The sequence below is a fragment of the Saccostrea echinata genome, unplaced genomic scaffold, assembly GCF_033153115.1.
Source record: "Saccostrea echinata isolate AGI-Se365-2 ecotype Australia unplaced genomic scaffold, CSIRO_AGI_Sech_v1 ptg000077l, whole genome shotgun sequence".
NCBI classification, from domain to species: Eukaryota; Metazoa; Mollusca; class Bivalvia; order Ostreida; family Ostreidae; genus Saccostrea; species Saccostrea echinata.
This window is the reverse complement of record NW_026889826.1, coordinates 1,243,426-1,255,687: the sequence shown is the minus strand read 5'-3', so window position 1 is coordinate 1,255,687 and position 12,262 is coordinate 1,243,426.

The following is a 12,262-nucleotide window of genomic DNA, read 5'->3' as shown; positions in this document are numbered from 1 at the left end:
TGCCTTTATTCAGGCTTTCTTCATTAACATCTATATTTTAATTCAATGCAATTAGATATCTGCATTTGGAAAATTGGTTTACTATTAAAAAGTTTAAATATATAAGTGATACCAACATTTGATCTTCTATCGAGGCCTTGCCCTACCCCAAGGACATGATTTGAATCTTCACCACATGAGAATGCTTCAGAATTAATGACTAATCCATAATAAAATTTTTATCGATATCCCTTATATTCCTTTGTTTAACTTTGATCCCCTGTTGCGGCCCCACCCTATGTGCAGATGTTATGATTTGAACAAACATGAGTCTACACAACCTAATGATGCTTCCATAAAAATATGACCAATCATGCCTTTGCTTTTCTTGAGAAGGAAATTTTCAAATAATTTTCCTGTGTATACCTATGATATACTTTTATTGTACATTGAAGTCCCACCCAACTCCATGGGTCATATTTTGAACAAACTTGATTCTACACTGCCTGAGGATGCTTCCATATAAATATGACCAATCATGACTTTGCAGTTCTTGCAATTTTTTCCAATATATTCCTAGTATGTAAAACTTTGATCCACCATTGTGGGCCCACCCTTACTCCTGGCCTCATGACTTGAGGAAAGTTAAATCTTCACTATGTAAAGAAGATTCAAAATAAATTTCAATTTTTTTGGTCCATTGGTTCTTGAGAGGAAGATTTTTGAAAGACATCACCAGATTTTTACTATTTCTTAATTATCTCCTATTGAAAGAGGGCGTAGCACTTCATTTGATCAAACTTGAATCCCCTACACCCAAGGACGCTTTGTTACATGTTTGGATGAAATTGGCCCTTTGTTACTGGAGAAGAAGTCGAAAATGTGAAAAGTTTACAGATGGACGGCAGACAAAATGCGATCAGAAAAAGCTCAGGTAAGGTAAAATCTAAACAAAACTTCATAAAATTAACACATTTATTCATTTAAATCAAAATATAAAACAAAACAACTGAGGACTTCTTTCATGTAAGGAAAACTATTACATATAAATACCAGTAAGAAGAGACGTAAAAACAATTAAAGGAGAAGAAATTGTGATAACCCATTGTGACAAATAACAAGAGGCCCATGGGCCACATCGCTCACCTGAGTAACTTTGGCCACGCTGTTCTTTACCAGATTTCCCCCCTTCTAATACTTATTGTGGCCCCGCCCTACCCCTTGGGGTCATGATTTTAACAATTAAAAATCTACACTATCCCAGGATGCTTCCACATAATTTTCAGTTTTTCTGGCCCAGTTGTTCTTGAGAAGAAGATTTTTCTTACATATTTCAATGTAAAATTGGATTCCCTATTGTGGCCCCGCCCTACCCCCAGGGGTCATGATTTTTACAATTTAGTATCTACACTACCCCAGGATGCTTCCACATAAGTTTCAGTTTTTCTGGCCCAGTTGTGCTTGAGAAGATTTTTCAAGATTTTTCTTACATATTTCAATGTAAAACTTGGATTCCCTATTGTGGCCCCGCCCTACCCCCGGGGGTCATGATTTTTACAATTAAGCATCTACCCAAGGATACTTCCACATAAGTTTCAGCTTTTCTGGCCTAGTGGTTCTTGAAAAGAAGATTTTTAAAGATTTTTCCTATATATTTCAATGTAAAACATGGATTCCCTATTGTGGCCCCTCCCTACCCCCAGGGGTCATGATTTTAACAATTTAAAATCTACACTACCAAAGGATGCTTCCACATAAGTTTCAGCTTTTTTGGCCCAGTGGTTCTTGAGAAGAAGATTTTTAAAGATTTTTCCTATATATTTCAATGTAAAACATGGATTCCCTATTGTGGCCCCGCCCTACCCCCGGGGGTCATGATTTTAACAATTTAAAATCTACACTATCCCAGGATGCTTCCACATAAGTTTCAGCTTTTTTGGCCCAGTGGTTCTTGAGAAGAAGACTTTTAAAGATTTTTCCTATATATTTCTATGTAAAACATTGATTCCACAATGTGGCCCCGCCCTACCCCCGGGGGTCATGATTTGAACAATTTAGAATCTACACTACCCCAGGATGCTTCCATATAAGTTTCAGCATTAGTGGCCCTGTGGTTCTTGAGAAGAAGATTTTTTAATGACCCCACCCTATTTTTGTTTTCTCTTGATTATCTCCCCTTATGAGGGGACTTGGCCCTTCATTTTAACAATTTAAATTCCCCTTCACCCAAGGATGCTTTGTACCAAGTTTGGTCAAAATTGGCCCAGTGGTTCTTGAGAAGAAGTCAAAAATGTGAAAAGTTTACAGACGGACAGACAGACAGACAGACAGACGGCCAGACAGACGGACGGACGGACGACGGACAAAATGTGATCAGAAAAGCTCACTTGAGCCTTCGGCTCAGGTGAGCTAAAAAAGAAATAAGAGAAACTGATCTGTGGCTAACATTCAAATTACCTTAAAATGATTTCCTTTTAAATTTTCTTTAAGCAATTCTTTTAATGTACATGATAATATTCATTTCAATGTACATAATACATGTATCATAAAAGTTATGGAAACAATATGTATTTAATGATGAACAACACACTACATGTGTAGAGATAATTAGAGCTAGTGTAGATATACACGTTTTGGTGGTGAAGGTCCTGTCCCTTACATGAGCACATTTCCAAAATTGGTCATTGTATCATCCATTAAGAAGTTCTGAAACATAACATGTACCATTATGTGTATTAATATTATTGTTAAACTAGAAAAACAACATACATATGTAATAGGTACTTTTTAATAAAACATTTAAACATTAATTTAAGCTTTTAAAAATTTCAGTGTTACTTTAAATCTAGCATTCTGATGTGTTACATTTGACCTTATTTATAGTATTCTACTGTACATGTACAGTTATACATGTAATTTAAGAAAAGGAAGGTCTTAAAGTGTCTTGAAAATTATTATAACTTGCATTGAATTTTCAATGAAAAAGTATGACTGCAAGTGTTTACCTGATAATTTATACAGTCAGTAAGAAGTACCAGTAAGGCCATAAAAAATTAATTAATAGTTTCTCAGGCCAAAATTTTCAAAATTCAATGCAGCAGACAGGTTCTTTTCTTTTTTTTCTTTTTTAAAGCAGGTGTTATACCTTTAAAAAAATGATATCAACTGATTCTTACTTTTATTGTTCTCTCATTAATTATAGCTTTAAATAATATTATTCCAAACAAAGTTAATTCGTAAAATACTGTATTAACAAGAAATGTATTGGTTTATCTAATAAAAGCGTCTATCTATTAGCATTTATGAAAAGGGGAGTAACTCAGTTTTCTTTCACAACTTGGAAAAATTATGTCAGAGTATATTACTCATACCTTTTCAATATGTCAATAAATTTTATCAATGCGGCAGTGTTTGACCTGATGCAGCGGTGCCTGAGAAACTATTGATTAATTTTTTTTTTGTTCTATAAATGTTGCAAATTTCCTCCAAAATGATAAAAACCATTATTATACTTGCCCCTTCTTTAAGAATTAATACATCTGGCAGTGAAGAAATAAACTCATGGTGGCTGGCTTCCAGCTCATAACAATGTTTGCAACCTTCAACCAGACATTTCAGTGGATTCACACACTCCAGGTGGAAGACAGGTGGCAGGATTTCTGCCTCTACTTCCCTGCATATATATGTGAAAATACTCTGAAAGTATCCAAAAAAGTAATTCGTAACTCAGTGGAAACATCAAAATATTGACTGCTGAGAAACCCATTTGAAAATCTTCATCTTTACCACAATGTCAAATATCCAAAAAAAGTTTGCCCAACAAGTCACAGTTTAGGTTTGCCCAACAAGTCAATTTAGGAGGCACTTTGCTTACAGCTCTTCACTTTGCACAGAAATAAAGGAAATTATTTTGTTTTGAATTTCATGACCTTGGTAGTAGGTCTCCTTGTTTCCTTTATGCATTTTTTTCTTATGAATTAATGTGCAAAGAGATAACAGTTTTTAGACATTGAATTCATCTGTCAATTTGGGACCTTACAAAGGTCCCTGGAGTGAAAAGGATTATGAAAATCTAAATGAGGTTTTCAAAATTTCTTTCTAATTTTCTCCTAAATTTGTAACAATGGTCATGCTGCTCTACATTCGCAACTTTTCCCCTATCCATTCCGGTGTAAAACTTTCATCCTTTCACATTCATATTTTGAAGAAACTTCAACCTACACAACCAGAAGATGCTTCTATTATTAATATGAATAATTACGTCTTAGCTCTTTTTCTTCAGATTTTTTACAATATATTTTTAAATAAAACTGATCATGTATCATAGCCCCCTCTTAAACCCCTGAGGTCAGGATATGAACAAACTAAAGTCTAGACTGTATAATTAATCTTTCATGCAAGTTTCAACTCTTCCAGCCATAAGGTTCTTAAGAAGGATGACTTTACAAAAAATTGTTCCTATATGTATCTATATTAAAAGTTGTTTGCCCATTGTAACTCTACATGTAGCATGGTTGGAACAAACTCATTTTTCACTTTTAACAAAGCCTTTATGTGTTATCTTTTTGGCCCAATGGCTATTGAAAAAACATTTTTAAAGTATGCCATTAAATAATAATTTTTAACAAGAGGTCCATGGGCCACAATGCTCATCTGAGTAACTTCAGCCTTGCTGTTGTTCACCAAATTTTCCCTCTTATAATATCTGTTGTGGCCCCACCCAACCCCCAGGGGTCATGATTAGAACCTAAACTACCCAAGAAAGCTTCCACATTAGTTTCAGCTTTTCTGGCTCAGTGGTTCTTGAAACGAAAATCTTTGAAGTTTTTTCTATATATTTCAATGTAAAAGTTGGATTCCCTAACATGGCCCCACCCTACCCTGGGGTCATGATTTGAAGAATTTAAAATCTGCACTACCCCAGGATGCTTCCATATAAGTTTCAGCTTTTCTGTCCCAGTGGTTCTTGAGAAGATTTTTTAATGACCCCACCCTATTTTTGCCTTTTCTTGATTATCTTCCCTTGTAAAGGAGCTAGACCCTTCATATTAACAATTTAAACTCTCCTACCCAAAGGATATTTTGTACCAATTTTGATTAAAATTGGCCCAGTGGTTCTTGAGAAGTTGAAAATGTTAAAATTTAACAGATGAACAAACAGGCAGAAAGACGACGCACAACAGGTGATCAACAAGAGGCCCATGGGCCACAACGCTCACCTGAATAACTTTGGCCCTGCTGTTCTTCACCAGATGATCTTTTTGTAATACCTATTGTGGCCCCGCCCTACCCACGGGGATCATGATTTTAACAATTTAAAATCTACACTACCCTAGGATGTTTCCATATAAGTTTCAGCTTTACTGGCCAAGAGGTTCTTGAGGAGAAAATTTTTGAAGATTTTTCCTATATATTTCAATGTAAAACTTTGATTCCCTATTGTGGCCCCACCCTACACCCAGGGGTCAAGATTTGAATTCTTTAGAATTTACGCTGCCCCAGGATGCTTCTACAAAAGTCTTAGCTTTTCTGACCAAGTGGTTCTTGAGAAGAAGATTTTTTTTCTATATATTTCAAAATCAAAAGCCTGAAAGGCTTCAATGACGTCGAAGAAGAAAAACAATTTCAAAAGATCATTTTGAATTTTAAGGTAGCAATAAGTCAAGTGAGTGACTCAGGAGACATAATAAAAAAAATAGTTTAAACAAAATATCACAATTACAGTCTGGGGCCTTATGTCATGGTCCGAATGGAGCAGGGTTCGAATTGACCAGACACCGTCGAACATGTTCATGCTAAATATAATATTTTTTTCTAATTGCCAATGTCAAAGCATTGTATTAGTGATTGCATCTAAACTACAACCAAGCCTCTAGTCTGTTAAAATTACGATCGAGTTACGATCGGGCGTGGTATACGGTATACTGGGAAATGGAGGAAATGGAGAAAAACAGCAATACTGGTCAATATCATCGGTTTTTAGGATAGAGTTGGTTAGAAGATTGTATAAGTAAAGCTAAGATTTAGAAATTCAATCTTTTTAGTCTTGAAATATTCGTGTTTATGTAATTTTGTGATTATTTTACCTCCTGTTGTGTTGTTTTACGGTTATCGTTCCGAAATGTTATTCATGTCATTCAACGCACTCTTTCTATAGAAATTCATCCGCAACAACCATCACGTTTTTCTTGTGTGAGAATAAAATATAATATTGTTGTTTTGCAATAGAATTAATTGCGGATATAATTGATGCAATTTTATTTTCAAGCTATTATTCATTTTGAGCGTTTTCAAAGAAATTAGTTTATACCTATTGCTATTTTCTATTGCGGATGCATCGACTGACACATTCGGTCGCGTACATATCCGGTCGCGATTTCAACTGGGCGCTTGCTAGATGACGTTCGAGCTCCAAGAGCTCGACGTCATAATAAAAATTGGATTTCCTATTGTGGCCGCACCCTGCCCCCAGGGGTCATGATTTTAACAATTTAGAATCTACACTACCAAAGGATGCTTCCACATAAGTTTCAGCTTTTCTGGCCTAATGGTTCTTGAGAAGAAGATTTTTAAAGATTTTTTCTACATATTTCAATGTAAAACTTGGATTCCCTATTGTGGCCCCGCCCTTCCCCCGGGGTCATGATTTTAACAATTTAGAATTTACACTACCCCAGCATGCTTCCACATAAGTTTCAGTTTGTCTGGCTAAGTGGTTCTTGAGAAGAAGATTTTTAAAGATTTTTTCTATGTATTTCAATGTAAAACTTGGGTTCCCTATTGTAGCCCCGCCCTTTCCCCGGGGGTCATGATTTTAACAATTTAAAATCTACACTACCCCAGGATGCTTCAACATAAGTTTCAGCTTTTCTGGCCTAATGGTTCTTGAGAAGAAGATTTTTAAAGATTTTTTTCTATATATTTCAATGTAAAACTTGGATTCCCTATTGTGGCCCCGCCCTTCCCCCGGGGGTCATGATTTTTACAATTTAGAATCTACACTACCCCAGCATGCTTCCACAAAAGTTTCAGTTTGTCTGGTTAAGTGGTTCTTGAGAAGAAGACTTTTAAAGATTTTTTCTATGTATTTCAATGTAAAACTTGGATTCCCTATTGTGGCCCTGCCCTTTCCCCGAGGGTCATGATTTTAACAATTTAAAATCTACACTACCAAAGGATGCTTCCACATAAGTTTCAGCTTTTCTGGCCGAATGGTTCTTGAGAAGAAGATTTTTAAAGATTTTTTTCTATATATTTCAATGTAAAACTTGGATTCCCTATTGTGGCCCCGCCCTTCCCCCGGGGGTCATGATTTTTACAATTTAGAATCTACACTACCCCAGAATGCTTCCACATAAGTTTCAGCTTTTCTGGCCCAGTGGTTCTTGAGAAGAAGATTTTTAAAGATTTTTTTCTATATATTTCAATGTAAAACTTGGATTCCCTATTGTGGCCCCGCCCTTGCCCTGGGGGTCATGATTTTTACAATTAAGAATCTACACTACCCCAGGATGCTTCCACATAAGTTTCAGCTTTTCTGGCCCAGTGGTTCTTGAGAAGAAGATTTTTAAAGATTTTTTTCTATATATTTCAATGTAAAACTTGGATTCCCTATTGTGGCCCCGCCCTTGCCCTGGGGGTCATGATTTTAACAATTTAGAATCTACACCACCCCAGAATGTTTCCACATAAGTTTCAGCTTTTCTGGCCCACTGGTTCTTGAGAAGAAGATTTTTTAATGACCCCACCCTATTTTTGTCTTTTCTTGATTATCTCCCCTTGTAAAGGGGTTTGGCCCTTTATTTTAACAATTTAAACTCCCCTTTACTCAAGGATGCTTTGTACCAAATTTTGTTAATATTGGCCCAGTGGTTCTTGAGAAGAAGTCAAAAATGTGAAAAGTTTACAGACGGACGGACAGACACACAGACAGACGGACAGACAGACGGACAGACGGACGGACGGACGACGGACAAAATGTGATCAGAAAAGCTCACTTGAGCCTTCGGCTCAGGTGAGCTAAAAAAGGTCACTTGAGCTTTCAGCTCAGGTGAGCTAAAAATTTTAATAGAAGGTGTGGTGATTCATATAAATAAACCTGAGTCCCCTTCCCCTAAAGATGCTTTGTGGCAAGTTTTGTTGATATTAGCCGAATGGTTCTGGAGAAGGTGAAAAGGTGGAAAGTTCACAGAAACACACAACAGAGAGACAGACATATGCTAGACACTTCAAAATCAGAAAAGCTTGCTTGACCCCTCAGGTCAGGCGAGTTGAAAAATGTATAATATTTTTACCTGCAGAGTGTCATCTTTACAAAACGGTCTTGTAAAAGACATCCCTCCATGATCTTCATAAATAATGGTAATGAATTTCCGATCCTCTTTACGAGGATAGGAAATGACAGCATCATCAGCCATCTTTAAAAAAGTCCATTTATATTTAATTAACAACAATGCTTACAAATACAACAGCTAATATTGTGAAATATTCACTAAAGTCTGTGCTATGGCTTTTCTGCACATAATGGTTTAAGCTCTTGGTAAAGCATATCTATCATTATTTAAGACTTCAAAATTGTATATGTCCTTTTTAGAAAAAGGAGATTTAAGTAACTGTTATTGAGGCAATGCATTAAACTGTTGCCACAATAGGTTCAGTCACTGTGGATTTGTTACAACTATATACCCACAATCATAGGATAAGAAATGAAGAAATATTCCAGGCATTTACTAACCTTTTTTCTCTTTATCTTCATGTCCATGAGCTGGAAAGAAATTTTCACAATTGGAAATAATACATTTTTTATTTATAAAATGTGAAATCAAGAGAAACATGTACATGGAATAAAACTAGCCACAATAACACAACTGTTTTCATAAAATAAGCTATCCCAAGATTTCTGTTGAACCATTACTTTTATATATATATTAAATGGAATATTGAAAAGGCATCAAAATATTCATAAATGTAAAATGGTTATATAGTCAAGAAATCTGCTGTACTACTGCACATGGTTTACAGTATTGTAGCACAAGGACATTTTCTTTGGTCTTCCTTTTCACAATTTATTTACTAACAATCATCGTTGAACCAAAAACTTACATCAAAAAAGCTTTTTTATCTCCTGGTCTATGATCTGTAAGGGAAAAAGTTGTTTTAAATGACAAGTAATTCAGAAAATTTTTTCCCCAAATTAAGGGGAAAACAAGCTAATTCAGAGGGGTCAAATGCTGGTTCGGGTCTCAAGGGGTGATACTTATGCCACTAGGTCTCACCACTTAAAACCTTGAGTTAATGCCCACCGTCTCTAAATAGGTTCTGCCAGCAAGTCACATGCCATACCTCCTCGTGGTGACCCTGGAAATGCTTTAGTAGCTAAGTGGCAGTGGCAAAAGGCGAGTGTCCGGCGCCTTGAAATAACTGGAACCCGTGGCTAAGGGAAGGATACCCTGACAGAAAACCACTGGCCCTCCGAGTCCAGGGGGTTGAGCTTAGGGCTAACAACCCTAACTCATAAAAAAGTATTGTTACGGAAACAGTAACGAGGAATATCTATATACCTGTGAATGAGAGCCTCTCTGGGACCTGCACTGGAACCAGTATGACTGTAAGTAGTGAAAGCCATTGGGAAACTACCAACACGAATAGGGAGGCCCTTAACACGGCCAAGACTAAGATCAAAATAGGATTCTGGAATGTACGTACTATGTATGCAATCGGTAAATTAGCACAAGTAACAGCCGAGATGAGAAGATACAACCTGCACGTGCTGGGAGTCAGTGAAAGCAGATGGACTGATTCAGGTAAAATACGCACAACAACAGGTGAAACATTACTGTATTCTGGTCGAGAAGATGGACTACATCATGAAGGGGTTGCAGTTATTCTCAAAAAGGGAATTGAGAAGTCTTTAATGGAATGGAAGCCAATAAACAGTAGATTGCTAACAGTACGGCTTAGAGGAAAGCAAGTCAACATGACATTATTCCAGTGTTATGCACCCACTAACGATGCAGATGAAGAACATAAAAATGCTTTTTATGAACAACTACAGCAAGAACTAGACAACACACCAGACCACGATATTAAGATCATCATGGGTGATATGAATGCTAAAGTTGGAGCAGATAATGAACTATACAATAGGACAATGGGCTGACATGGTTGTGGAAGCATGAATGAAAATGGAGAGAGACTTGTAGAGTTTTGTACTACCAACAACTATGTAATTGGAGGAACACTATTCCCCCACCAAAACATTCATAAGTTAACCTGGCACTCTCCAAACATGAGAGACAAAAATCAAATTGACCACATCATGATAAATGGAAAATGGAGACGATCATTATTGGATGTGAGGGTGAAGAGAGGTGCCGATGCTGATAGCGATCACCACCTGGTAACAGCAACTATCAAACTAAAACTGCGTAGCACAGAGAGAAAGAACATGGCAAGAAAGAAATTTGATGTGGATAAACTTAAAGACATCAAGGTACGACATGAATTCAACATCATGCTCAAGAATAAGTTCGATATATTACAAAATTTGGAACCAGAGGACAACATACATGTAACATCAATCGACAAAAAGTGGGAAAAAATTAGCAACATCTACACTGAAACTGGTGAGAAATGTATCGGTTATAGGCAGAAACATAGGAGTAAAGACTGGATAATGCCTAGAACGTGGATAATGATTGACTCAAGAAGAGATGCCAAAAAGAAAGTAAATGAGGCCAAATCTCTGAGACTTAAAGAGAGACATCAAAGGGAATACAGTGAAATAGAGAAGGAAGTGAAAAAGGCTCTACGTGCAGACAAGAGAGCACACATAGATGACCTAGCAACAAAAGCAGAAGAGGCAGCCAACAGAGGAGAGCAAGGAAATCTTTACAAAATAACCAAGGCACTGAGTGGCAGGAATAGACCATCTCCCAATCTACCTGTCAAGGACAAAACAGGAAAGTTGCTGTCATCAAAACAAGAGATGGAGGAACGATGGACAGAGCATTTTAAGGAAATCTTAAACAGACCACCTCCAACTCATGAACCTGACATCAGTTATCCAGCAAATGACCTAAACATAAGCATTGAACCACCACAAATTCCAGAAATTGTCTCTGCAATACAAAGTCTAAAAAATGGAAAAGCCCCTGGATATGACAACTTAAATGCAGAATTGTTCAAAACAGATCCACTTCTTACAGCCACAATTTTACAGCCAATTTTCCATGACATCTGGGAAAGAAACACCATACCAGATGAGTGGAACCATGGAGTCATCATTAAAATACCAAAGAAAGGCAACCTAAACGACTGCAACAATTGGCGAGGAATAACACTGCTTTCCATCCCAAGTAAGATCATGGCTAAAATCATCATCAGAAGGATATCCATAGCTGTAGATGTCAAATTGCGTAAAGAACAAGCAGGATTTAGGCCAGGGCGAGGATGTATTGATCAAATATTTACACTAAGAAACATCAATGAACAGTGTACAGAATGGCAACGACAGTTATATATTAATTTTATTGATTTCGAAAAAGCCTTCGACAGCATTCATAGAGACAGTCTCTGGAAAATTGTGCGGTCATATGGCATCCCACAACATCTAATAGATATCATCAAGAGTTTTTATGTCAACTTCAGATGCAGAGTTGGAAACACCAGCATCGAGTTTGACGTTAAAACAGGAGTCCGTCAAGGCTGTGTAATGTCATCAACACTATTCATCATAGCCATTGACTGGGTCATGAAGAAGACAACATCTGACATTCAGAGAGGCATCAGATGGGGTACATTTACAACACTAGAAGACCTGGACTTTGCTGATGATATAGCCTTATTCTCCCACTCCCACCAGCACATTCAAGACAAAACCAGCAGGCTACACAAATATGCAGGAAGCATTGGACTGAAGATAAACACCAAAAAAACAGAGGTCATGACCCTAAATGTAAACAACCCACAAGCGGTCAAAGTGGAAAATCATATCCTTCCATGCACCAACACCTTTACATACTTGGGTAGCAAAGTAACAACAGATGGTGGAGCAGAGACCGACATCAAAGAGAGGCTATCCAAGGCAAGAGCAGCTTTTAACAACCTACATACTGTTTGGAGATCAAGTCAGTACACAACAAGAACAAAGCTGAAACTATACAAAAGCTGCATTCTACCTATCCTTTTGTATGGATCAGAGTGTTGGAGAATGACAGAGAGTGACCTGAACAAGCTGTCAACATTTCATACAAAGTCCCTGAGAAGGATCTTAAGAATATTT